Consider the following 27,609-nt stretch of genomic DNA (forward strand, 5'->3'; position numbering starts at 1 on the left):
AATTAAGATACCAAAGAGGGGCCACCTGTTTACTTGGAAGCCTTTTATGGAAAACGCCTTTCAAGAACATTTTGACATGTGGATGCCTTGAAAGAGGAGGATTCTTACACAGACATGCTGAAATGTCCAATAAATAAACCTTGATGGAAGAATAAGAAAGGCCACAGGATAGCAACTCACACAAATATTGTAAAACCAGAGAATAACCTGTCCTGATTGAGTCCTGCTTATGCTGTTGGCAACAACTAGAAAACCTTTTCCATTTACTAATGTATGATTTTCTAGTAGCAGGCTTTCTTACCTCCATTGATACTTGCTGCATGTCCTGAGAAAACAGGCGAATAAAAGGATTTAAGAGCCTATCATCCAGGCAGTTAATTGAAGATGTTTGATGTCAGGATGTACCAAACACCCATGTCCTTGTGTGAATAGATCTATTCTGTGAGGAAGCTTGTGGTAATAGACCCTGGCCATTTCCAAAAGAAGGGAGCACCATAGGTGCCAGAGCCAGAAGATAAGTACTACAATATCTTAAGGGATTCCTTCTGAATCTTCAGACATACCCTGGATATTAGTAGAAAGGGTGGAAAGGCATACTGGAACATTCCTGTACAAAGAAAAGAAAATGCATCTGTCTTCCAGGCCTCCTTGAATGGACCTTGGAACATAATCTTGCCAGTTGATTGTTCAAAGATGAGGCAAAAAGGTCTGCTTGAGGAAAACCCCACAGATTGATCAAATCTTGGAAAACCCTCAGATCTAGTTTCCATTTGTGAGGGTTTGCCCTAGTCCTACTCAGCTTGTCTGCAATACAGTTTTGTTCTAATGGAATGTAGGATAAATGGAGAGGGATATTGCACTTTGAAGATATTACCAACCTAACATGGCTAGTCTGAAAACGGGGTACAACCTGGTTCCTGCTGCTTGCTGATGTACTACATCCCTGTGATATTGTCTGTAACCACTTGAAAATGTCCCGGAGACCAAAGATGGTTCAGAGAATTGAATGCCTTGATCAGGGTAAGCATCTCCCTGATATTTATGTGCTTGCAACTGTCCATGGTATCCCACACCCCATGGACTTTTGTCTCTCTTTAAGCTGCTCCCCAAGCAAAGTCTAAAGCATCTGTGGTGGCTGACTGCTTTGGATCATGAAGGGATAATTAGAGGCATTGATTTAAGTATATCTGTTGTACCAACAAGTGATTTCTTTTCTGACAAACCCTAGTACTTGGATTTGAAAAGATAAAGGGTGTTGATGCTGAGACCAAAGAGATTTCAGATACCACTGTATCTTTCTCATCTGGAGTCTTGCCACTGGTATCATGAGAACCATTGATGCCATGAGACCCAAAATCCTGAGGTATTCCCTAGTAGTGACTGAAGTTTGCATGGAAAACCTTAGAAATATATATAAATACAGATCTATTTTCCTGTGGAAGAAACGTTCTTTGAATTGAGGTGTCTAGTTGACATCCCTGGAACACAGTCCTGTGTGAGGGAGTCTAGAAAGACTTTTGAATTTTCTCTTGGAATCCCAGCTTGTGCAAGAGATTTGTCCTCACCCAACAGGGACATTCCTAACATTTTGAAAAAGACTCTGCAAAAATAAGCAAGTTGTCTTATTACAGAAAAATGTGGATACCCAACAGCCTGCAATGAGCTATAACTGGAGCTAGGAACGTTGTGAACACTCTTGGTGCAGTTGAGAGTCCAAAGGGTAAGACGGAGAGCTGATAATGTTATCCAGAAACACAAATCCTTAAGAAATGCCTGAAGTCTGGATGCATAGGAATGTGATTATAAGCATTTTTAAGTCTAATGTTACCAGGAAACTTGAAAGAAAAAGAAGAGACAACGGGTTGTGAAGTGACATAATTTTGAATTTGGGAACTATCACAAACAGGTTTAGGAAAGAAAGATCCAGAACTAGTCTCCAAGCATTTTCTTTCTTTGGGGATAGGAACATCCTTGAATAAAACCTCTTTCCCACCTGGGAAGGAGGAACTGGTTCTGTCACTCACTGGGGCAGCATATGATGAAGAACAGGTGCAAACAAAAGAGTCTGAACTGCAGGAGGAGGAATGACCCCCTGGAAAGGAGGAATTTCCTTCCACTGCCATCTGAAACCCTGATGCCAATTGTGAAAAATGGAGATTCAGACTTTCTGAAAGAGAAAACGTCCAGGGTGGGAGGGGGTTTCAAGGTCTCTTGAATAGTCATACAGACTTCATGGAGTGTGCTTGGATTTTTGGAGGTTTGAGACTTATTTTTAGAACCCCCTTGTTACTTCTTAAATGTATGTTTATCTGAATTTTGCTGAAACTGTTTATTCTACTTTTTGCCGAATCTGGATTAGAAGAAAATCCTTTGGGCAATTTGGAAAGGGAGGGCTGAAAAATCATAGACAATCCCTGGATCAGCTGCCCCTTTCATCAAGCTTTTTGATCACCTCTGCAGCACAGGAGCCAACACTAAATCTCTATCCAAAGGATAATCTAAGTTTTAACATCATCTGGGAGGTTCTAAGAATCCAGACAATCAGCCTTCCTTATATCAGTGTTAGCGGCCATAGCCCTGAAAGACGTATCAGAACAGGCATACACAAACTGTAAACATTAAATAGTGACATGCACAATAGAAAAAGCTAAATTATTTAAAGCAGATTTTACTTCACAAGAAGAAACATTGATAAAACATTCATCATACTTTCATGATATGGCAGAATAAACCTTAACATATGAGCCTGACAATATTCTGAAGTTCAAAGTAGCAGAAGTATACACTTTTCCCCGTACTTATCATTAATTTTACCATCCTTATTAGAAAGAGCAGGACTGGAATTAACTAAGTGCTTAGAAGCAGAGGAGTCAACTAAGGCTACAGATGCTGAGTCAGGTTTGGAAATAGTGTATAAAAATTTAAAAGGCTGAGGAACTTTACATATCCTATCTATCTTATAAGGGACAGGTGGCTGACTATCAGGACAATTGCTGGCAGTAAGACACACATCCTCTAAAGCAGATAGGACAGAAGGACTAGATGTAGGTTCTGGAAAATCCTTCTGTAACAACTCTTAGTATTTTCTGAGGGACTGAGAAACCACAGTATTTTCCCACTAAAAACACTGAGACATTTTAGCAGTAGTCTCGGAGAAAGAGAACCTCCCACATGGAGAATCAGAAAGTGAGCTCTCCTTTGAGTATGAATCAGAAATCTGAGAACGAACCCCTGAATCCATACCTGCAGCTTACTGTTAAGATTCAAAATCTTGAATCTCTTCAATAAAGGAGGATTTCCCCCTTTCTTTTACTGGAAACTACTCTACAAGAAGGGTCAATATCCTGAATCAAACCCTGAGTCATCCACAGTAAACTACTCCTGTCCAAAGAAATTTAAGGAGGAGTAGATTAGTGCTTGGTTTTCTGTTTCTTTGTCACATGAAAAATAGGACAAACCATGTTACTAATGGCAGAGACTGCTTTGGGATGGCCACAGTATTCTGACTCGACAAGGAAACTTTCCTTGTTCCTTCTCTCAGGACTAGCACGACTGGCTCTGCCTTGCTCATTGAGGGTAGCCTAACAGCTGCAGGGGATTTGGCTAACCCTAGGTCCATAGTGGCCATAGGTGCTACACTAGATGGATCTGGGGTGAAGGATGAGTGGTGTGAGGTACAACAAATGGCCACACAAGAGGCACCTACTTGCGGCTGAGGTAAATTACTAATCTGCTGTGTTGGCTGTTTGCTTAACTTTTTCTTTTTGTGGCTGGAAGAAGGACTGACTGTGGGACTGATAATCTGTTCCATGATTAAGCCAAAAATGGTAACTGTATACTGAGGAAAACAAGCAATAATGCAAGTACAACTACCAGTCCACAAAAGTTTTTTTTTCTACAGAAAAAAAACACAGTTAAAAGCACTTTCAAACACTGTGGCAGCCCAAAAATGGAAAAATAAACACAATTTCTCCAAAGACAATATTTTATCAGTTAGTTAACACTACCTTTAAACTGAGAGAAACAAGTGCTCCATTTAAAAGTACAATATAGTCTCAAAACACTCCATTAAAACACAAGACTCCTAGTATTAAAATAACTTTCCTGAAGAAGAAAGTAATAAACCTTCAGTAAAAAATTAGAAAATGGAAGCGTTCCCCCAAAGGAAACATCTGCCCAGCTAAGGAAAGCAGAAGCTGACCATTGAAATTCGCAAGCCTCAGAGGAGCGTACTCTTCAACAGCAGTAAAGCTCTGAAGAGCTTCGTCCCCAAGCTTGTGTTTTAGTCAGCTTAGCCTAAGCTGCTTGACAGTTTGTGCAGGTGGATGGTGCCCTGAAGCTTTGGAAGCTGGCAGGCTGTTATATCCTTGAGATATTAGTAAGAGATATGACAGAACTCTTGCAGCAGAACTTTGTTCTTCGGAACCTGACAGGAAAGATCTCTCGCAGATATTTCACACAACCTCACACCTCATCCTATCTTGCTGTGGTAAGCAACTCAACACTCATCATCTTGCTTTGCTGAAGTAAGTAACTTAATTAGGGAACAGTATTAAGGCTACTGAAGTACTGATCAATATGAAGAACATCTAAATGTATTTCTTTCAAATCCAAGTACTTTCTCTTTGGACACAAGTCCATTCAATTGCAGGCAAAACTTAGCTTGTTTTCCTTTTAGGTAAAACTCTTCTTCGCTGCAAATGGATATCCTACCTGAGCCCAGAAAGTAGCAATGTAAAATGTTACATTTCCTAGTTCCTTTACATTGTATTTCTTAGTTCTTTTACAACAGTGAAGACTGTATAACAGTTCTCTATCATGTAACTAAGACAGGCTCCTTTTCAGAATTCAGCTGTAACTGCTTAGGTCTGTACTGAAAGGTGAGCAGGTAAAATGAACTGCTAAAAATGAAAACTCTCCAAAAGTTTCTATGCAAAAAGGAGGAAAAGCTGATATGCCTTTTTTTCCAAGGGGGTCAGGCTGCTAGATAGCAGCATATTTCTCTCAAAGCTGAAGTGATATTCAGCTGCAGAGACATATGGCTTTCACAAATTCACAACAAGCACAGAGAAATGTGCAACATCATGCTTACAGCTTCAGCAGCGTAGAGAACTGCTACTGAGGAAGTACTATGTGTATTTTCAGTTTGGTGTACAGCATGTGCTTATGCAACTACAAAATTAAAATTGTGCTGCATCATGGAGGAAATCCTGTACATGTTTTGTGCAATGTTAACTAGATACTGCAAAGCGTATAATGGTCCACATATACCACTAATAACGATATTGTCCATTGAACACTGCACTTTTGCTGCCACTGACTTGTCCAGTAGGCATCCTGCTAATGATGCTTTCCATATTACTTGCTTTGCTTAGTTGCTTTGCACACCATGAGTATTATTTACCCTGTGCATTTGGTTATGGAAGCTGTGGAGATGGTAGTGAGTGTTTCTCTGAGCCCATTGTGAATTTGTGACAGCCATATATCTCTCTGCAGTTAAATTTCATTGTGGCTATATGTTTCCAACCAAATGCACTATGGGAAAATGACTCGTTGCCTAGCAGACTCAACTCATTTAATAAGACAGTTGTCCCAGTATGTCACAGGACCTCTGATATGATGCTGCATGCCAAAGCCAAGGCACAAGACCTTGCAAACACGGCTCCACAGAGAAGGTAGACCACCAACACAGAAGCAGCTCACCAAGGTGGAATGATTTCTTATAGCAATGTCTGGAACTAGTGTGTGGAACATCATACCTGTTGGAGGCTTGTTTGTGGGATCTGGCCTGGTGTTAAATGTCCAATTGTCTGTAGGGAATGCCGTGGGTTAGTAATAGCAAGCACAGTTCAAATTGAACACTGAACCCTATTTGAAAAGGGGCTGTTCAGCCACACATCTATGTGTAAACCTAGATTGATGACATATAAGCAATAATGCCCAACAGGGTGTGTGTTAATGTGTAATTAACACCTGCCCAGGGGTGTTATGAAGCCCAATGCCACAGGCGGAGGGCCTATACACATCTGGAAGGATGTTAATTACACATTTACACACACTCTGGAGTGCATTATTGCACTTAGTGAATGGGCTCTATGCAAAATTGTGTTTTACTTACTTATTTTTTTTTAAGTACTATTATTATTTTTTTATACATTTTTGATGTAAAATAGTTCCTCCGCCTAATGTTTCAAACTAAATGTACTATATGTTAATGGTGTTGGAGGAAGCATTTTACATTCAAAATATAACGCTTAAAAATATCCAGGCATTTACTTCATTTTTTGGTTCATTACTCCTAAAGCATTTGGTTTGTTGTCAGTCATTGGCGATTGAGGTTACTAAGTAATGGCATACATTTGACTTTCAGATGATTTTCTTCAGAAAATTCATACAAACACAAATCCTTTTAATTAAGGAAGTCTGTGATTTTATAAGTGCAGTATTTAAAATCTGTCCCTATTTTTCAGCCTTTATTCCCTCTTTATTTTAAGCTTTATCCAGATTTCTTCCACTGAAAGGTCCAGAGTTACAAATGTCTTCACTGTATATCTCAGTCAGTCTCTCACTCACACTTCATTTTCAGAAAATGCATGCTAGCACAAATCCTACTAATCAAGTAAAATATGTTCCTATCTTGAGCCTTTTTCCCAATTTTTTAGGTTTATCCAGATATTTTGAGCTAAGAGTCAACAGAGCATACCTTTCAACTGTCCAGATTTGTGGCTAGTATATTTTGTCCCAGCCTCAAAAATGTGTAGTTTTCTGGCAAATCACTGAGGATTGATGCCATTAAATAGAGAGGCATTTGAGTTTCAGACTTCATATCCTGCAGATAATACATGCTAATGGAAACCCTGTTGTTCTAGCAACTTTCTAGGGTTATAAGAGCAGTATTTAAAATCTGCCCTTATTTTTCATCGTTTGTCTCTCATTATTTGTGGCTCTGTCCATATTTCTTATGTCAAGAGGTTGAGAGATATGAAGAGTACACAAACGTCTGCATCAGCCTCATACTAGGCAGACTTAGAAAATTAAGTGAGAAACTGATGTATTCATAACCCAGTAGTATGTGGTTCAATTAAGTGGATTTATTTCCAATCATGCAGCACATAATTAATGCATTTAATTCTCTTTCCAACCGGCCAGGGGCACTTATTCTTCAGTGTTATATCTACATAATGGACATTTGAAAACATGCACAATGTATGATGTATAGTTTTCAATTCACTTTTCTAGTGATCCCTCAGAATTAGCTAATGGAATAAAATAATTCAGACAAGTTATTCTGGTTTGGCTTCAGTGGGATCTGGTTGTATATATAAGGACCCTATATGCTTTTCTTTGAACAGAAATTACACTTGAATACATTGTTCAAGGAAACTACTTACAACATCCCTTTTACGTTTTTTTTTCATAACATGTCTTGGGCTGAACAGAGTAATATGCAAACTAAAGTACACCACAATTCTGCTTGTACTAAGCACTTAACAAACTGCTCAAACATCCAGCTCAGCTCTTAGCTATGATGCCTTATTTGTAGTGGAGGCTGCACCTCCTTTCTGTTTTTGCTGGGTGATCCTATTTCCTCCCACATTCCAAGGATGTGCCCTAGGAAAAGTAGCTATCATCCAACTTGTTCATAGGTGCGAGTCCAGTGTATGGGCATCCAGATATGGACTAGCATCCTGTCCATGATTAGTTGCTCTTCTTGCAACCATTCACTGCCAGGAAAAGGTCCCACTGCTTCTTCACCCTCCCCGATGCCAGGGATCGCGTTCACTTTTCACACGCACATACACACACACACACACACACACACACACACACACACACACGCATGCATGCACGCACACACGCACACACACACACACACACACACACACACACACACACACACACACACACACACACACACACACACACAGACACACACACACACACACACACACACACATACACACACACACAGTTTTTTGGGTTTCATTTATTTTACACTTGTTAAACAGCAAAAGTGCTGCTTAGTGAGTATAAAATCTCTCACTCTCATGCACAGAGATAGACACACACACACACACACACACACACACATACACACACACATTTTTTTTATTTTTATTTTTTATTTATTTTACACTCACTAAACAGCAGAAGCACTGCTTAGCGAGCATAAATTAATGGCAGCCATTATTTTTTTTTCAGTCCAAGCTCCATGGTGGCTTAATATGTTGCCATGAAGCGGCAGATTTGTTTTTCAGTGGGCATTACTTCTACATTAATACCCTGCTGGAGAATGTTCGTTCTCCAATCAGGATGCTGATGTAAAGTTTGCCCATCCTCTAAAGATGGATAAATCCCTGATTGTGGCCCAGGTAAGCTAGTATGAATACCAGCTTGGATGGCTGATGGCAAATGTGGGGATAATGGGCATACCTATCCTGAGGGGGCAGGGCTCAGGTGCATGCATAAGCATGGATAATATGCCATGGTATTTAATTTCATACATTACCCAGGGTTGGTACAGGTATCTGACTGGGGGGGGGGTGACCCTTATGCAGGAAGCCAAAAATTTTGCAAGCAGAAAAATCAACTATGCATAGCTGTTCCCTGGGTACATCAGGGTAGCAACTGCAACAATCTGCATCATGAGGTATGTATGGATGTACTGATATAAGTAGCCCGTACCAATCTATGTGTCACAGCTGGATAATTTTCAGCACTGCCACAACTATGGTATCTTTATGTTTTCACTGGTTATAATAGGGTCAAGTCATGGTACTGCTGCTGGGTTGCAGCCCTCCCACCATTAAAACGTAAAAGAGAGAAGAAAATCACTACTTAAAATTCAAAAAGCCAACAAAATTTTGCATGACCATAGTTCTGAGAGATGCCAACAATGTGTTAAAAAAAACTGCTTAGTCTACTCAAAAGGCTGTTTTGAAAACAGCCCGGTATCAATCTTGCTCCACCAGTCTTACTGATTATGTTCAGGATAGCAGAAACATTCAGCAAGGATCTTTTCAGGTTGCAGCATGAAGCAGCAAAGAGCTTTGCCAATTGGTCCAGATTGTCTCATGTGACTGAGGCAGCCTAAAACTTTGAATAAAGGAAGTAACAGTGGGAGTGCAAAGCAATAAGTGTGGGAAGACTTTTTTGTTTTGTTTTTATTTTTTTTTCTTTGAACGGAGAATTTGGTTACTGCCAGCATATGAGAAGATAAGAAGTGCTTTATTTAAAGGTGTGTGTATGATTGATTGTGAGTGCATGCAAGTGTGTGTGTGTGTGTGTGTGTGTGTGTGTGTGTGTGTGTGTGTGTGTGTGTCTGTGTGTGTGTGTGTGCATGTATGGAGGTGAAGATGCTCTGAACAGTTCCTGATTTCACAGTGTGACTTTGATTTTTTTGTCTCATGTTTTGGTTATGCCCTTCTGTATTTTGTTGATTTTCTGTCAAATTAGTGAAAATTGCAGTGACTGTATAGTTTTGAGTGGTAGCATATGTCTAAGTTTCGGATTTTAACAGCTTTCAAAAAAGCACATAAATGAAAAGCCTGTTATGGTCAGTTGTCCACCATTATTTTAGTTTTATCATTTATTCATGAAATAAGATGTTGAGTGGCATGGGGGTGCAGGGAATTACACACTGTATTCTGATAGCAATGATCTGGCAGGATAAATTATTGTATGGCAGTTAGTTAAGCATTTGTGGTTATCTATTCATTTGTCTGCAATGAAAGATCCGAGAAGTAAAGCTGTACAAATGGCTTTAATCCATGGTAAATTCTGTGTGCTGGAAGAAAGATTTACTCATTCATTCATTCATTCATTCATTCATTCATTCATTCATTCATTCTTTCTTTCATTCCTTTATCAACTGCTCTCAGCTGTCCATGTGTTTGCAGAATGTTTCTGATTGTTTGTTCCTTGAAATGTTTGTGTTCTTCCCGGCAAATCAATATGGACTGTAGTCCCTAAATAAGATTGCAAACATTTGAGTTTCAGATGTAACAGCCTTTAACAAAGCAGGTTTATGCAAAGTCTGTCATTATAGAAAGTTTCTAAACATACAAAGAGATTGTCACTGATTTTCATTCTTTGTGCACCATTATTTTTCACGTTCTTCATGAGTGATAATGTGAAGTTGAGCTGTCCATGACAGAGCAGTTGGAAGTCAGTTGCCCCATATTCTGACAGCAGTGAAGTGGTAAGATGATACATTCCTGTGTGTCAGGTATTTATGTATGTATTCATTATTCCTTAGATCAAATCCGCGGTGGTGGTGCTGTGGTAGCGTTGTCTCCTCACAGTAAGACGCTGTCGGGTTTGATTCTCAGCTAGAGCGTCTTCTGCATGGAGACATGTGTGAATGAGCGTACCTTCGTTGAAGGTTGTGTGTCAGGGCTGGCAACTTGGCACGTAAAAATCAACTGCCAATCATTAGCGGACTGGAGTTCCGCTGTGGCAACCCCTAACCAGGAAAAGCCAAAAGACACAACATTCATTATTCCTTTGATCACAGTTAGACATATGAGATGCATAATCCCAGTCATACAAGTGGCTGTAATTGATGGAACATATGTGTGGTGTTTGTGTGTTGGGGTGGGGGTAAAGAAAATCTTTTGCCAACTGTTGTTATTTCTATTCTATTACATTTTGATATCCTAGATATATTCAGTCGATAAAGTTAGCATTAATTGATGGATGCATGGGATGTCTGTGGATGAATGAATTTGACACTGTTGTCATTTGTACAAAATAAGTAATTTGCATAAGTTTTTCACTTTCTAACACAGTCAAACATCAACACTGTACTCAAAAAGTGGCACTGCACAAACAACTGACAGGATATGTGTGATTGCAACTGTGCATTAGCAGAGTGTCTCGTTGAGTAATATTGCCTAACAGTGCTTGGTTCTCCTGTTGAGCTTTTGGCTGTTTAATCCTTTTCTGTGGAGTCTGCATATACTCCATCTCTGTGCAGATGTCATGCACGTAATTTTTTTTTTCTCCCAGACCCTTAGTTGTATAATATATGCCTCTGACCATTTATTTATTTATTTATATTTACCAGGGTAGAACATTGATCTCAATGAGCCATTTGCAGGCATACCCCAAGTGAATAGGATTACATAAGAAATGAATAAAACATATTTACAGATACAAGGCTATACTGTAAAACATATATGTATATATATATATATATATATATATATATATATATATATATATATATATATATATATATATATATATTTACCAATGTAAAAATATGCTACAACATTGAGTTTAGGAATCAGTTTACAAAGTCAAAACATGGATGGAAGAACATAATTGTGCTTAACATTTTGGATAAAATGTAGACATAATGACTGAAATGGCTTATACTATAGGGATAGTGGCATAACATTATATAAAGAGATATGAAGACATTAGAAGAAGCAAGTGAGAATAGTTGCAAGCAATAATACTATGGACAGAAGGCAGAGAAATGGAGAGACAAGCATATAAATGGATGAGGAGTAGAAAGGAGAGATGAGGGAGATGAGTGAGGGAATAAGATGAAATAAGGAAGGACAAAATAGGGATAAAGGGGTGTGAGAGCACTGCAGTGTTAATTACTTGTCTGATTGCGGCTGCACTTTGTTTGAGTGTTTGAGTGAATTCCTTGAGCTGTTGTCTGAAGTCCAAGTACATATGGATGTATCTGATTGACAGTTGAATGCAATCCCATAGTTTATTTGCTAAGCTGGAGGATGAATGATCAGTGCAATGAAATTTAGTTTTTGGAGTTAGTAGAATGAGTTGAAATTGAATGATGCCTCTGAGATTATACTGTATGTGTTGGTTTGGTATAAAGTTTATTTTTATAAAACCTTTTTTTTTTCTTTTGGCCTTACCCTTTAGGGGTCAGCACAGTGGAACAACAGTCTGCAGAATGATTGGCAGTTGAGTTTTATGGTGTCGAGTTGGCAGCCCAGCACCCAATCATCCACAGATGGCAAACACATGCATACACTCACACCTTGGGTCAATTTAGTGTATCCAGTCCACCTGCAGCATGTCTTTGGAATGTGGGAGAAAACCAAAGCACACAGAGGAGACCCACATGATCACAGGGAGGGTATGCAGCCTCCACACAGAAGGCACCACAGCCAAGAATTGAACTGGAGAACCTCTTGCTGTGATGCGGTAACGCTAACTGCTGCACCACCAAGGCTGTCCAAAAGTTTGATTTTATAAATAAAAAATGTGTTTTATTTATTTATTTTTTTTAATGAAAAGTGTATTTATTTATTTATTTATTTATTTAGGTAAAAAGTTTGCATTCCAATCTATGACCAGAGTGGTACACTGAGGATAACTCTATCTTTTAGAGGGGTAGGAAGGAAGGCACTATTCCCAAATATAATTTAGGTATACTTGCATTTATCTTCTCAGTTTAATGGGGAACTACTATTTTCTTATCTTTGAACATTAAGCTTTAGACACAACTTATTTTTCATTGAAAGAAGAAAATAAGGCTGAATATATTTCCTTACACATGATTTCTTTGTTCAAGCCATCATCATCATATCAAAAGTATGTAAAAAAATCTCTAACAAGCATATCGGAGCATCTAAAACTCTATGACATTTGGTTTAATTGAGATACTTCCTCCAGACTTAAACTATAATAGAGTCTTGGCAAGTTACAGAATGATAAAAGCATAGTGGGGGTGCTAAAAAGTCGATGGTGTGGAGTCCTTTATCTGTGGCTCCATTTTACCTAAGGCTGGCAACGTTGATTGTATCTAGACATCTATGGTGTTTTAATCAGTAAAGTAAGTGGCTATAATGAGTAGGTATATAGTGAGACAGTCTGGGGATGAAAGTTAATGACCTCATCTGTTATTTGGTCACAGGCAATGGTTATTTTTCCCTACTACAGTTGGCACCACCCATCTAGTTGCTTCCTGCAGACCTCGCCCCATGCTTTGAATTCACCTGCCATTTCTGGGTTCTAATGGAGGAGGACTGAGCACAACAGGATAGCACATGACTGAGGTCAGAAGGTTACCTGTGGTAGACAGTGGTGGAAATGTGCATCTGGTACAGTCTGACACAGTAGTATTCTAATCAATACAAGCATTGCACAGCACACAAGCATCCCCCGACATATGAGGCTATGGCAGAGTAGGAGGTTGAATCTCCAACATCACCTGTGTCTAAAACTTGGCACCATGTTAATGAATCCTCACCTAGGTTTCACAGAATTCCCCACCATATTTCCTTCCATCAGCCTCACTTTGTGTGATGTGTGCAGACTCATCACAGGGAGAGGTGTGTTGGTGGCCATTACAGCCATTTGCTTCAAGTCCTTTTCTGACTTTGTATCATACTTGGCATGAAACAGAGAATATGCAGTTCAGTGATTCCAGTGATCCAGGCACTGACAGTCACTACACTCACCATGTTAGAGGTAATGAGTTTGCTGCATTGCCTGAGTGAGGATGTGCAACAACTGCAGGAACTGTCAGATTACCTTCAGTGCATGCAAACTGGCATGACATATATGGTTCTGCATGCAAACTGGCATGACGTATAGTGTTCTGGAGCAAACATGCTTGCTGAAGTCACTGCTGAGTTGTAGTCCAGACACTTTCTATTTGTCACTTCTGAAATGTATTTTGTCTTCCTCTACCTTGCATGAGGGTGTCATTACAACTGGTTCCTCTGACAACTTTGCACATGACCTGCCATTTGATGTTGCAAAAGGTCTGTCAGGTTTTACTGCTGTTTTCCCAGTTCATAGCTGCTTCCATACTACCATCATGTGTACCAGCTGCATGGCAAAAATTACTTACCGTAGGTTTCAGGTGTGCACTGTTTTGCATCAAGATCTGTTGGCAAGCAGGGGGAGTGCAATTTCAGAAGCTGAAAAGTGTATAACAAAATTCCACATTTGCAAATATACAGTGTTGTATCCTATCTCAACCATGGCTTGGGATTTTTTGGATAAGGATGTTATCCATGGTTCCAAAATATATCCTGTATCACCGATAACACACAACAATGAAAACCATTATGAGTGGCCTGTTGTCACTGATAACGTCACATCCTAACCTCTGTAGCTGGCCGTCTCTAATCAACTAGATGGCTGTGTGGGAATTTGCTCCACATGAAACACCAGTAGAAGTTATACATCTGCCAAATGTAGGCATATGTGGCACTGCTGGATGATACCCAAATACAATGTATATGATTCCCTTAGCATTGTACACCACCAGATAATTGATGGAGTGAAAGCCCCCTGAGGTTGATCTATTGGATGCCATGTCATGCAGGTAGGGCCTTTAAGGCAATGTGTTTTCACCAGGACCTTAAAGATATGGAGTATATTGTAAAACACCTGAACAGAGGTGGTTCTATTCTCTCCTGTTCATGGAAACCACACTGTTCCTCTGCATGCTGCCATATCTCATAAAGGAACTGGTGTAATGTCTGGAAGACTGACATTTGCAAAATTCCTGAACTATCCCCTGTCAGATGTTGAAATATCCATATAGCAAGGAGGATTAATGCTAAAAGAACCTAACTCATTTCTCCTGAGATAGGCAGATCACACAGTCTCCTTGATTCCATATATATATATATAGACAGCACGTATGTATTAACTCCCATATGGTGCTTTTATCCACAATGTCCCGGTCATGGATATCATAGTATATCAGTTACTGGTAGTCCCATTAGTGATGCAGGGGCCAATAATACATGGCATTGCATTCATTGGCTCTAAGAGTGGCCAGTGACACTGCTCATCTAATACTATTGCAACTCCTAGCATGATAAAATGAAGTGAAGGACATTTTCAATGAGAAATCTTGGCATTTGCAAAAGATGAGGACAGGTCGGATTTTATTGCTGAATTTGTACATCAGTGAACCCCTGCAGCATATTTCTTTTCCTCATTTGCATATATGATGATTCTCAGTAGTGTGATGTCATTGATTTGCATGCTACTATATCGTACCATGAATACTGCTCTTTTTTCTGTGGTACAGTGGTTGTGCCATTTGTATCATTGAAATGCCCCCTCCCTTTGTGCCACTACCTGTCATGCTATTTCATGTGATGCTATACATTAAGAGTTTCTGAATACCCTCAAATAATCAGCACTGCTGAACCATTCAGTAGGATCGTACCTACCTTTAGTAACATATCTACTAGTCAACATCCTTCCATCTCTACCCTTGGCACCAGTGATAAAACCACAAATAAACTTGCAAGCTATCAAAATAGCATTTTTGTAAACTTTCTCTTACTTTGCATTAGTCTTAAGTCTACTAAGCCTTGGTTAACCTTCACCCCCAAAATTCTTTTTTTCTTGCTGTGAGTTCTCTCACAGTTGATTTTTATACTTTCTGCATATGATCTCTTCTTGAATACGTATAAGTTAATGATATTATTTAACAGTCTTGTACACACTGATCTTTCCATTTCAATTACCTCTGATTGCCTGGCTCATAATTACCATTAATATTACCTTCCATTAGAAAATAATTGTAAAGAAACAAGAAACATCATTATCTGAACATAATTCTTAAGGGGTACATTAACCAACAGTGAAAGCTTGACAAGCACCAAATCAATGGGCCAGTGACTTTAATTCACTATTTTCTCACTTGCTGATTTTTATGGTTAAAGTCACAGACAGATGATGCTTTCAGTGCTTACATCCTTCTTGTCTTGATGTTGAACAATATAATGGGATGACCTTGTTCTAAATCACCCTGCTTAGAGCTCTTCCTATTCCTTCCCTTCCAACTCTGTACACATCTGTTCTTTATTTCATTTCTTGCCAAATCATTTTTATTTAATGAGTACAATTATTGAATGCATCACTGCATACACAATACATACTTGCATTTACTCAACATCATAGAGAGATAACAGTTTGGAACAAAAATAAATTATGAATTAAAATGTGACTAATACAAAACAGTTTTTACGACAATGTGAACAATCATCACTGTAACATGCTGCTGTCTGCTATTATGCTTTCATTCATCTAAGCAAAAACATTTTTTGGTGCTAACCCTTCATCATCCTTATTAGTTAAGGAGAGGACAGCAGTTTTACCCCTTCATCATCCTTATTAGTTAAGGAGAAGACAGCACTTTTACTCCTTCATCATCCTTATTAGTTAAGGAGAGGACAGCACTTTTACCCCTTCACCATCCTTACTAGTTAAGGAGAGGATTGCACTTTTACACCTTCATCACCTTTATTAGTTAAGGTGAGGACAGCACTTTTACCCCTTCATCATCCTTATTAGTTCATAGGTTAGTACTAGGCTAACAGCCCTTGCGAGCTATTTTAAGCCTAGCCAAGTATCCCTTATGAGACTCAAACCTTGCACCTTGAGTTTGTAAGGCAAACACCTTAACCATTAGGCCACCCTCCCAACCCAAGTTAAGGAGAGGACAGCACTTTTACCCCTTCATCATCCTTATTAGTTAAGGAGAGGACAGCACATTTACCCCTTCACCATCCTTAGTAGTTAAGGAGAGGACTGCACTTTTACCCCTTCATCATCCTTATTAGTTAAGGAGAGAACAGCACGTTTACCCCTTCACCATCCTTATTAATTAAGGAGAGGACAGCACATTTACCCCTTCACCATCCTTAGTAGTTAAGGAGAGGACTGCACTTTTACCCCTTCATCATCCTTATTAGTTAAGGAGAGGACAGCACTTTTACCCCTTCATCATCCTTATTAGTTAAGGAGAGAACAGCACGTTTACCCCTTCACCATCCTTCTTAATTAAGGAGAGGACAGCACATTTACCCCTTCACCATCCTTAGTAGTTAAGGAGAGGACTACACTTTTACCCCTTCATCATCCTTATTAGTTAAGGAGAGAACAGCACGTTTACCCCTTAAATAGTAAGGATGGTGAAGGGGTAAACGTGCTGTTCTCTCCTTATTAGTTAAGGAGAGAACAGCACGTTTACCCCTTCATCATCCTTACTATTTAAGGAGAGGACAGCACTTTTACCCATTCATCATCCTTATTTGTTAAGTTGAGAACAGCACTTTTACCCCTTCACCATCCTTACTAGTTAAGAAAAGACACACTTTTACACCTTCATCATCCTTATTAATTAAATGGTGGAAGTTAAAAAAGGGTGATTGTGAGGAGGAGTTCAGGGAACAGTTAAGATAGGCACTTGGAGGCAGTGAAGAGTTTCCGAATAGGTGGGTAACTACAGCAGAGCTAGTAAGGAAGACTGCTAGAAAGATGTTTGGTGTGACATCTGGACAGAGGAAGGAGGACAATGAGACCTGGTGGTGGGATGAGGAAGTACAAGAAAGTATACTGAGGAAGAGGCTGGCGAAGAAGTGGGATAAGAAAGTAGACATGAGTATAAGGAGATGATCCGCATGGCAAAGAGAGAGGTGGCAAAGGCTAAGGATAAGGTATATGGAGAATTGTATGAGAGATTGGACACTAAAGAGGGAGAAAAGGACCTGTACCAATTGGCTAGTCAGAGGGACAGAGCTGGGAAAGATGTGCAGCAGGTAAGGGTGATAAAAGATAGTGAGGGGAAACCTGCTCACAAGTGAGGAGAGTGTGTTGAGGAGATGGAAAGAGTATTTTGAAGGGTTGATGAATGAAGAGAATGAAGGGCAGCCACGGTGGTGCAGCAGTTAGCATTGCCACCTCACAGCAAGAGGTTCTCCGGTTCGATTCTTGGCTGGGGTGTCTTCTGTGTGGAGTCTGCAGGTCCTCCCTGTGGTCGCGTGAGTTTCCTCCGGGTGCTCCGGTTTCCTCCCACATCCCAAAGACATGCAGTAGGTGAACTGGACACTCTAAATTGGCCCTAGGTGTGAGTGTGTGTGTGTGCCTTCTGTAGAAGGTTGGGCGCTGGGCTGGCAACTCGACAGCATAAAACTCCACTGCCAATCATGTGTGGACAGATGATCTGCTGTGGCGACCCCCTAACCGGGAAAAGCCGAACGAAGAAGATGAATGAAGAGAATGAGAGAGAGAGAGAGAAGGTTGGATGACGTGGGGATAGTGAATCAGGAAGTGAAACAGATTAGCAAGGAAGAAGCAAGAACAGCTATGAAGAGGATGAAGAATTTAAAGGCTGTTGGCTCAGATGACATACCAGTGGAAGCATGGGGGTGCTTAGGTGAAATGGCAGTGGAATTTTTAACCAGATTGTTTAATGAAATTTTGGAAAGTCAGAGGATGCCTGATGAGTGCAGAAAAAGTGTTTTGGTACCTATCTTTAAAAATAAGGGTGATGTGCAGAGCTGCAGTAACTACAGAGGGATAAAATTGATCAGTCACAGCTTGAAGTTATGGGAAAGAGTAGTGGAAGCTAGGTTAAGAAGGGAGGTGATGATTAGTGATCAGCAGTATGGTTTCATGCCAAGAAAGAGCACTACAGATGCAATATTTGCTCTGAGAGTGTTGTTGGAGAAATACAGAGAAGGTCAGAAGGAGTTGCATTGTGTCTTTGTGGACTTAGAGAAAGCATATGACAGGGTGCCTAGAGTGGAGTTGTGGTATTGTATGAGAAAGTCGGGAGTGGCAGAGAAGTATGTAAAAGAGGTACAGGATATGTACGAGGGTAGTGTGACATTGGTGAGGACTGCGGTGGGATATGAAAGATACATTTAAGGTGGAGGTGGGATTACATCAAGGATCAGCTCTGAGCCCTTTCTTATTTGCAGTGGTGATGGACAGGTTGACAGATGAGATCAGACAGGAGGCCCCGTGGACTATAATGTTTGCAGATGACATTGTGATATGTAGTGAGAGTGGGGACCAGGTTGAGGAGACCCTGCAGAGGTGGAGATATGCTTTAGAGAGGAGAGGAATGAAGGTCAGCAGGGCTAAAACAGAATATATGTGTGTAAATGTGAGGGAGGGTAGAGGAATGGTGAGGATGCAGGGAGTTGAATTGGTAAAGGTGGATGAGTTTAAGTACTTGGGATCAACAGTTCACAGTAATGGTGAGTGTGGAAGAGAGGTGAAGAAGAGAGTACAGGCAGGGTGAAATGGGTGGAGAAGAGTGTCAGGAGTGATTTGTGACAGACGAGTACCAGTAAGAGTGAAAGGGAAGGGCTACAAGAGGGTAGTGAGACCAGCTATGTTATATGGGTTGGAGACAGTGGCATTGACAAAAAGGCAGGAGTCAGAGCTGGATGTGGTAGAGTTAAAGATGTTAAGATTTGCACTCAGTGTGACTAGGATGGATAGGATTAGGAATCAGTATATTAGAGGGTCAGCTCATGTTGGACAGTTTGGAGACAAAGCAAGAGAGACGAGATTGCGTTGGTTTGGACATGTGCTGAAGAGGGATGCTGGGTATATTGGGAAAAGGATGCTAAGGATGGAGCTGCCAGGAAAGAAGAAAAGAGGAAGGCCTAAGATAAGGTTTATGGATGTGGTGAGAGAGGACATGCAGGTGGTTTTTGTGAAAGAGCATGATGCAGAGGACAGGAAGAAATGGAAACAGATGATCTGCTGTGGCGACCCCTAACAGGACAGCCAAAAGATGATGATGATCATCCTTATTAGTTAAGGAAAGAAAACCACTTTTACCCCTTCATCATCCTTATTAAAGGAGAGAACAGTGCTTTTACCCCTTCACCATCCTTACTAGTTAAGGAGAGGACAGCACATTTACCCCTTCATCATCCTTATTAGTTAAGGAGAGGAAGCACTTTTACCCCTTCACCATCCTTACTAGTTAAGGAGAGGACAGCACATTTACCCCTTCATCATCATTATTAGTTAAGGAGAGGACAGCCCTTTTACCCCTTCATCATCCTTATTAGTTAAGGAGAGGACAGCACATTTACCCCTTCATCATCATTATTAGTTAAGGAGAGGACAGCCCTTTTAACCCTTCATCATCCTTATTAGTTAAGTAGAGAACAACACTTTTACCCCTTCACCATTCTTACTAGTTAAGGAGAGGACAGCACATTTACCCCTTCACCATCCTTATTAGCTAAGGAGAGGACAGCACTTTTACCCCTTCACCATCCTTATTGGTTAAGGAGAGGACAGAACTTTTACCCCTTCACCATCCTTATTATTTAAGGAGAGGACAGAACTTTTACCCCTTCACCATCCTTACTAGTTAAGCAGAGGACAGCACTTTTACCCCTTCACCATCCTTACTAGTTAAGGAGAGTACAGCACTTTTACCCCTTCATCATCCTTATTAGTTAAGGAGAGGACAGCACATTTACCCCTTCATCATCATTATTAGTTAAGGAGAGGACAGCCCTTTTACCCCTTCATCATCCTTATTAGTTAAGGAGAGGACAGAACTTTTACCCCCTCACCATCCTTACTAGTTAAGGAGAGGACAGCACTTTTACCCCTTCACCATCCTTACTAGTTAAGGAGAGGACAGCCCTTTTACCCCTTCATCATCCTTATTAGTTAAGGAGAGGACAGAACTTTTACCCCCTCACCATCCTTACTAGTTAAGGAGAGGACAGCACTTTTACCCCTTCACCATCCTTACTAGTTAAGGAGAGGACAGCAAATTTACCCCTTCAGCATGCTTACTAGTTAAGGAGAGGACAGCACTTTTACCCCTTCACCATCCTTACTAGTTAAGGAGCGGACAGAACTTTTACCCTTTCGCCATCCTTACTAGTTAAGGAGAGTACAGCACTTTTACCCCTTCACCATCCTTACTAGTTAAGGAGAGGACAGCACATTTACCCCTTCATCATCCTTATTGGTTAAGGAGAGGACAGCACATTTACCCCTTCACCATCCTTATTAGTAAATGAGAGGACAGCACTTTTTTTCTTAATAACTTTTATGACCCAGTCCTCCAAGTTACTATTTGGTTTTACTTGCTGTAATTGTATTTTTCCATTCATACAGTATTTAACTACTAGCGTCAAGAAATATTATTTTATGATCCATTATCAACTTTTGCCCTTTTGTAAGTGCTGCAGAACACCAATATAAAATTGTGACAAAATATTCCTGGCTTAATCCACTAGACTCAGATAACTTTGTACTATGACTTGCTAAACATCATTTGCATTTTCAGTCCAATGACACTAGTTGGATGTTTGCTTTTTATGGAGATGGGGTCTGTAGCTCTATTGTCTGGAAAGGAGATAGAAATGAATGCCAGACTTTTGGGAAATTACTGAGCCATTAAGGCATTGTTTGCCAAAATTATAACAACAATGCAAGAGGAGATTAAAAGACTAGTATAATGGCATTGTGCATGATAGTTCTATTAAGGTCCAAAACACTGATTCAGTTTAGAATTGGTTTATTTTGCCCAGCTGTAAGTCATTTTTTGTAAATGGGAAAATGTAAAAGTCCTGTAAGACAGCCAATTTATCTAGTCTGGGTACAATAATTTTTAGCAACACTAACATGAATAAGTGTTCAATATAACATTGAGCAAAAACAGAGGTATTTAAAATGCATAATGTCCTTTTGAATATAATACAGTGCTAACAGTAGGTGTTTGATTGATTGTTGGTTGATGTATTTGTTCATATTTTGGTAAACCTGTTTAACTCATTAGGCCATGGCTACTTTCAGGAGGAACCCAAAGGAAAAAGGCTCTATATCAAGTAAATTACTGAGGAAAGGAATAAACATAGGATGTTCTCTAATATAGTACTTATCTTGTATTCACTAAAAACAAAGTTCAGTGCAACTTAGATTAGTATAACATTTACATTCTTAGTTATGCACATGTTGTAATAGTAATTTACAGTAGTTGGAATACTGTGATTATACTTTAAAATCAGGAAAAAATAAACTTGGTACATACTTCCCTAATGAGAGACCTGATGTTAACAGTACTTATGGTTTATAAGAAAAACTTGTTATGCACAACTAAGCGAGGCCAAGACCGAGTCTCTCGTTAGCAACTAAGTGTACAATGCTGAATGTAAAACATAGCAGGAGAAGGTAAAACAGCTTCTACATAACAACAATGCAAGAGGAGATTAAAAGACGCATATAATGACATCATGCATGATGGTTCTGTTAAGCTCCAAAACACTGATTCATACTGCAATCAGAATGCCTCTGTTAGGACTTCAATGTGCCATAAATGTGACACAGAATGAGGTGTCTGAACAGCTTTAAAAGCTATTAGTTCCACAGAGGAGGCACTTCTTTTTTGCTCATTGTCTGTATGATAGCGCTAAGTGCTTAGTGCTATACTAGCTTTCAAAGGCTTTGAATTCCAGTAAAACACTTTATACTCCTGCTTTGGTAACTGCTAGTTCATGGAGCAGATAAAACTCCATGCACTACAAAGAATTATGATTGGTTCAGCAGTCTTAACTCTTCATTATCTGTTCTGTAAGATTCACTTCTCAAACTTCAAACTTGAAGTGAATTTCTTGACATCTATTTCTGAAACACATAATAAACTTATGATTGCAGATCTGATCATAATATGTTATAATGATTCTACTGCAATCAGAATGTCAGTTCTATTCTCTTCTTACATAAGCCTACAAGACATGAGTACCTTAAGATAGAGGGAATATTCTGCATAACAAATACAAAAACAAAATAAGTAGTATAAGCACGTTCTTCCTGGTGGTTAGGCGTTGCAAACTCCAACTGCATAAAGTATTTAAAAATCACAGCACGCTGATACTACTCCTCTATAGGAAAAATGTAGCCAACAGTCCTGAGATGTATAAAAACACAGCTTTATTCCAGAGTGACAAAATGTGAGCGCTTTCGCCAATAGGCTTCTTCAGACTTTACAAATAGCACTCATGTGAAGCAATTTAAATACCCCTCCCTTTACAATGATTGGTGGGAGGACATTTCAAAATAATTACATAAATATTCAACTACTAAAATTAATAAAATTTAACCAAATACATGATTAAAAGTTATGACCATTAAGCTTCATATATACCTAACTACAATAAATATGTAAACCTAACTAATATAATAAAACAAAAATACTCAATAAAATGTATAAGCACCTGATAATACTTATATGCATAATAGCAAAAACAGGTACACATACATATAATTTAAAAATACATAACATAATAATTAATCATTTGGGTCTGAAGATCCTTCTCTTCTTCAGAACAGGTTTAATTTGAACTTTATCATTCAAACCTGATGGTTCATCTGCTTTCAACCTAATTATCCATCTAAGTTCACATTCAAGGGTCAAATTTATAACATCACCCCCTCTAAAACTAGTGTATATGGATTGAAGGACACTAAATTTAAATGTGTGGTGTAATCCCGCTATCTGATGGTGTTTAGCTAGAGCGTTTACATCAGACCCTATCCTAATGTGATAGTTGTGTTCTCTAATGCGATCTTTCAATGTCCTGTTGGTCTTGCCAACATAAAATGAGGGGCATGTAACACAACTTGCCAGGTAAACAACATTTTTACTATTACAATTAGTGTTAGTATTGAAGTAAAACCTGTATTTGGTAACTGGGTGTATAAACATTATCTCTTCATTAATGTAACCACAATGATTACACATGCCACAAGGCACTGTATTCGTGTCTATTTTAGCAACTACTTGTTTAAAATTCACATTTTTAGGTTTACATAACAGCCTTTTCAGGTTGGGTTTGTTTTTAAAAGCCAATCTAGGTTTTGATCCTACCATTTTACCAATCTCTCTGTCAGATAGTAAGATGTCCCAGTGTTTATTATACATTTCTTTAACTATTTTAGTATCTCTAGTATAAGCCATGACTGGCCTGACTACCTCAATAGATGGTTGTAGAGCTGCACCAGGACTTCCATTTTGTTCTGAAAAATAAGGTTTGGCTCTAGAAGTTCGTAAAATATTAACCTCAGAAATGACCATCTCAATCAATTCAACATCATACCCTCTTTCAGTGAACCCCTTCCTCAACTCTTCAACCTCAGCTCCATAACCATTATCTGAAGGGTTATATCTGGATGCTCTCATAAATTGACCTTTAATTATGTTATAGAAGACGTGGTGTGGATGCATGCTGTCCCTGTGGAGTAATGTATTTCTATGACATAATTTAATTTCCTATGGATAGAAGTATTCAGTGCTCCACTATCTAACCTGAATACCTCTACATCTAGATATGAGATCCTAGTGTCTGAGTAATTTAATGTAAAATTCAGGAAGCTAGTGGATACATTCATATGGTCCACAAACCTTCTCAATGTCCCAACATCTCCTAGCCAAATGAAAAATAGGTCATCCACAAACCTGCGGTATAACCCCACAAATTCCCTAAAGAAATCAGAACAAAACAAAAACTTATCCTCCCAGGCTGCCATTACTAGGTTGGCGTAGCTATTGGCACAAGATGTGCCCATAGCTACGCCATCCCTTTGTAGATAAATATCCTCGCCGAAAACAAAAATGTCATTAGACAGTATGGTTTCCAAGTATAATGTTATTAGATCGATTTTGTTAATCAGGAAATCTGAGTGTGAGCATAGGTAAGTTCGTATGTAATGGATGCCCGTATCATTGGGTATCACTGTGAACAGACTAACTACATCCAAGGTAACTAGTAAGTACTCAGTATTGTCATCCAAGTTTTTAGTATAAGTGTACAAATCTAGTAAAAACTGTTTACTATCCTTGAGTATAGTTTTATTCATATCAACAAGTGGTCTCAGAGTTGTTTCCGTATAAATAGACAATGGTTCAGTAACCCACCCCTGGCCAGCTACAATGGGTCTCATGGGTGGATTAGTACAGGATTTGTGTATCTTTGGTAATCCCTGGATGACCGGTAACACAGGGTTATCAACTTTAAAATATTTGTATAACTCTTCAGTTATACTAGAAGACATAATGAGGTCATCTAAAGTATAATAAACATCAAATACTGTCTGTTTAACTCTTTCCATATCTATCTTAAAGTAAAATTTATCGTCACTCAAGAGATGTAACATTTTCTCATTATAATCAACCAAATCCATTAATACAATGGGACCACCCTTGTCGGCTGGTCTGATGGCTAGGGTGGTATCATTCTTTAAATCACTCAATGAACGTCTTTGTTTGTAATTTAAATTCTGACCATGACTCTTGGGTTTATAAGTTAGAAAATGGTTGTATATATCATTCTCCAACATTCTACCAAACACATCTAACACTGGATGTAACTGCGGTATAAACGTACTTATAGTACGAAATCGGGGTGGTTGATTAATGTCATTATTTGAACCAAAATCTAACTTGAGTTGCAGATTCCTGGTAAACATTTTGGTGTTAATGATCAGGTCAACTACATCATCTCTACTAGAGGGTATGAAACTAAGTCCCTTATTTAGTACCTGTTGTTCAAAAACATTCAAAACTCTACTAGACAAATTAACTATTAACGAGGCGTCCTCTCCCACATCTTTTTCAGAGTGGGTCCATTGTGATCCTCGGCCGACCCCTTCATTTTGTGCATGCCCCTGCTGGCAGACCTTCTTCTTTCTGAGGCCTGGCCCTGTACTATGGGGAAAGGAATATTACCCTTTAATGTTTGTGTTGTAATGGTATTACTCCCTGTTAAGACCTTAGGTCTTACTACAGCTTCCGTATAAGTTGGTACATCTTTACTAAGAACCACTGAGTTACTATTACCTTCATTTTGACCTTGTTGTATTGACAGGCTCTCCCTGGCCTCATCCAGTGATAATATAACATTTTTCCTTTTAGAAGGTGTATTTACCACTTCTATCGGTGGTAATTGCATATCAATAATAGTCGATGATGTCCCTTTCTCATTAGTATCGTGTACCAAGCCATTATTCGAAGAATTATGATGTACTACAATGTTACCTAATGGCTTCCGTACTGGAGCCGTAGGAGTAGATGCATAATTACGTCTATAATTAAAGTTATTGGCATCAGTATTATTGGCTTGTTCCCTAGGCCACATGAACACATGACTATTCTTAAAGTCCCAAACATCTCTCGTAATTTTTACTTTCTTTTGCTCTATTAACCGTTGCTCAAACAGTAATACATCATCAAGTACTCTTTCAATTTTGTTAATCAAACCAACATTCATGCATTTCTTATTAAGATTTTCAAAGCATTTGTTAACCAAATCTTTTAACATATTCTCTTCGGGTGTATGGTACTCGATAAGTAACTTCATATAACTATAACTAAGCTCCATGTTCAATTGTTGCCACTTAAATAAAAGGTCAGGGAACTTATTCCCTGATGTGGGCATTTTTAAAATTCGTAGCCCACGAGGTATGATCTTTTTTGGCTAAACAAGCCTCAAAGTACTGTCTTTGTACCTGCAGTTTCTTTAATCTAATGAATGTAGTTTCAAAATCCTGTAGCTCCTTTGCGAGGTCCAAGGAGCTATCCTTGACTTCAGTGTTGCCGTCGGATTCGACATTCGGAAAAAAGTCCAACAGTACATTATCCTTTCCAGTCAAGCATGCTTGAAAGCGTCGCATGCCCTTGATAGTTCCTTCTCTCTCCGAAGGCACAGGTACGTAAGCAAGTTCAACGTTAGAATCATCAGTATTAGCCATCCTCCTAGGGTGCTGCGCCAAAGAATACAAAAAATAATACAGCAAAAGATAGCACAGCACACCAACGGAGCCCAGGAATAGCGTGTCGAAATAAAAGTAAATAAAGTCAATCACCATAAGCACGTTCTTCCTGGTGGTTAGGCGTTGTAAACTCCAACTGCATAAAGTATTTAAAAATCACAGCACGCTGATACTACTCCTCTATAGGAAAAATGTAGCCAACAGTCCTGAGATGTATAAAAACACAGCTTTATTCCAGAGTGACAAAAAGTGAGCGCTTTCGCCAATAGGCTTCTTCAGACTTTACAAATAGCACTCATGTGAAGCAATTTAAATACCCCTCCCTTTACAATGATTGGTGGGAGGACATTTCAAAATAATTACATAAATATTCAACTACTAAAATTAATAAAATTTAACCAAATACATGATTAAAAGTTATGACCATTAAGCTTCATATATACCTAACTACAATAAATATGTAAACCTAACTAATATAATAAAACAAAATACTCAATAAAATGTATAAGCACCTGATAATACTTATATGCATAATAGCAAAAACAGGTACACATACATATAATTTAAAAATACATAACATAATAATTAATCATTTGGGTCTGAAGATCCTTCTATTCTTCAGAACAGGTTTAATTTGAACTTTATCATTCAAACCTGGTGGTTCATCTGCTTTCAACCTAATTATCCATCTAAGTTCACATTCAAGGGTCAAATTTATAACATCACCCCCTCTAAAACTAGTGCATATGGATTGAAGGACACTAAATTTAAATGTGTGGTGTAATCCCGCTATCTGATGGTGTTTAGCTAGAGCGTTTACATCAGACCCTATCCTAATGTGATAGTTGTGTTCTCTAATGCGATCTTTCAATGTCCTGTTGGTCTTGCCAACATAAAATGAGGGGCATGTAACACAACTTGCCAGGTAAACAACATTTTTACTATTACAATTAGTGTTAGTATTGAAGTAAAACCTGTATTTGGTAACTGGGTGTATAAACATTATCTCTTCATTAATGTAACCACAATGATTACACATGCCACAAGGCACTG

At 39.0% G+C, this 27,609-nt stretch overlaps 1 protein-coding gene across 2 annotated transcripts in view; it reads right to left on the minus strand.

Moving 5' to 3' along the window:
• KCNMB2 (potassium calcium-activated channel subfamily M regulatory beta subunit 2) overlaps positions 1-27,609 on the minus strand; it is a 1,871,591-nt gene that overhangs the window by 933,809 nt on the left and 910,173 nt on the right. The gene's annotated exons all lie outside the window — the stretch shown is intronic.

This window comes from Protopterus annectens, chromosome 4.part1 (genome assembly GCF_019279795.1).
Source record: "Protopterus annectens isolate FY-2018-M chromosome 4.part1, PAN1.0, whole genome shotgun sequence".
NCBI lineage: Eukaryota > Metazoa > Chordata > Ceratodontiformes > Protopteridae > Protopterus > Protopterus annectens.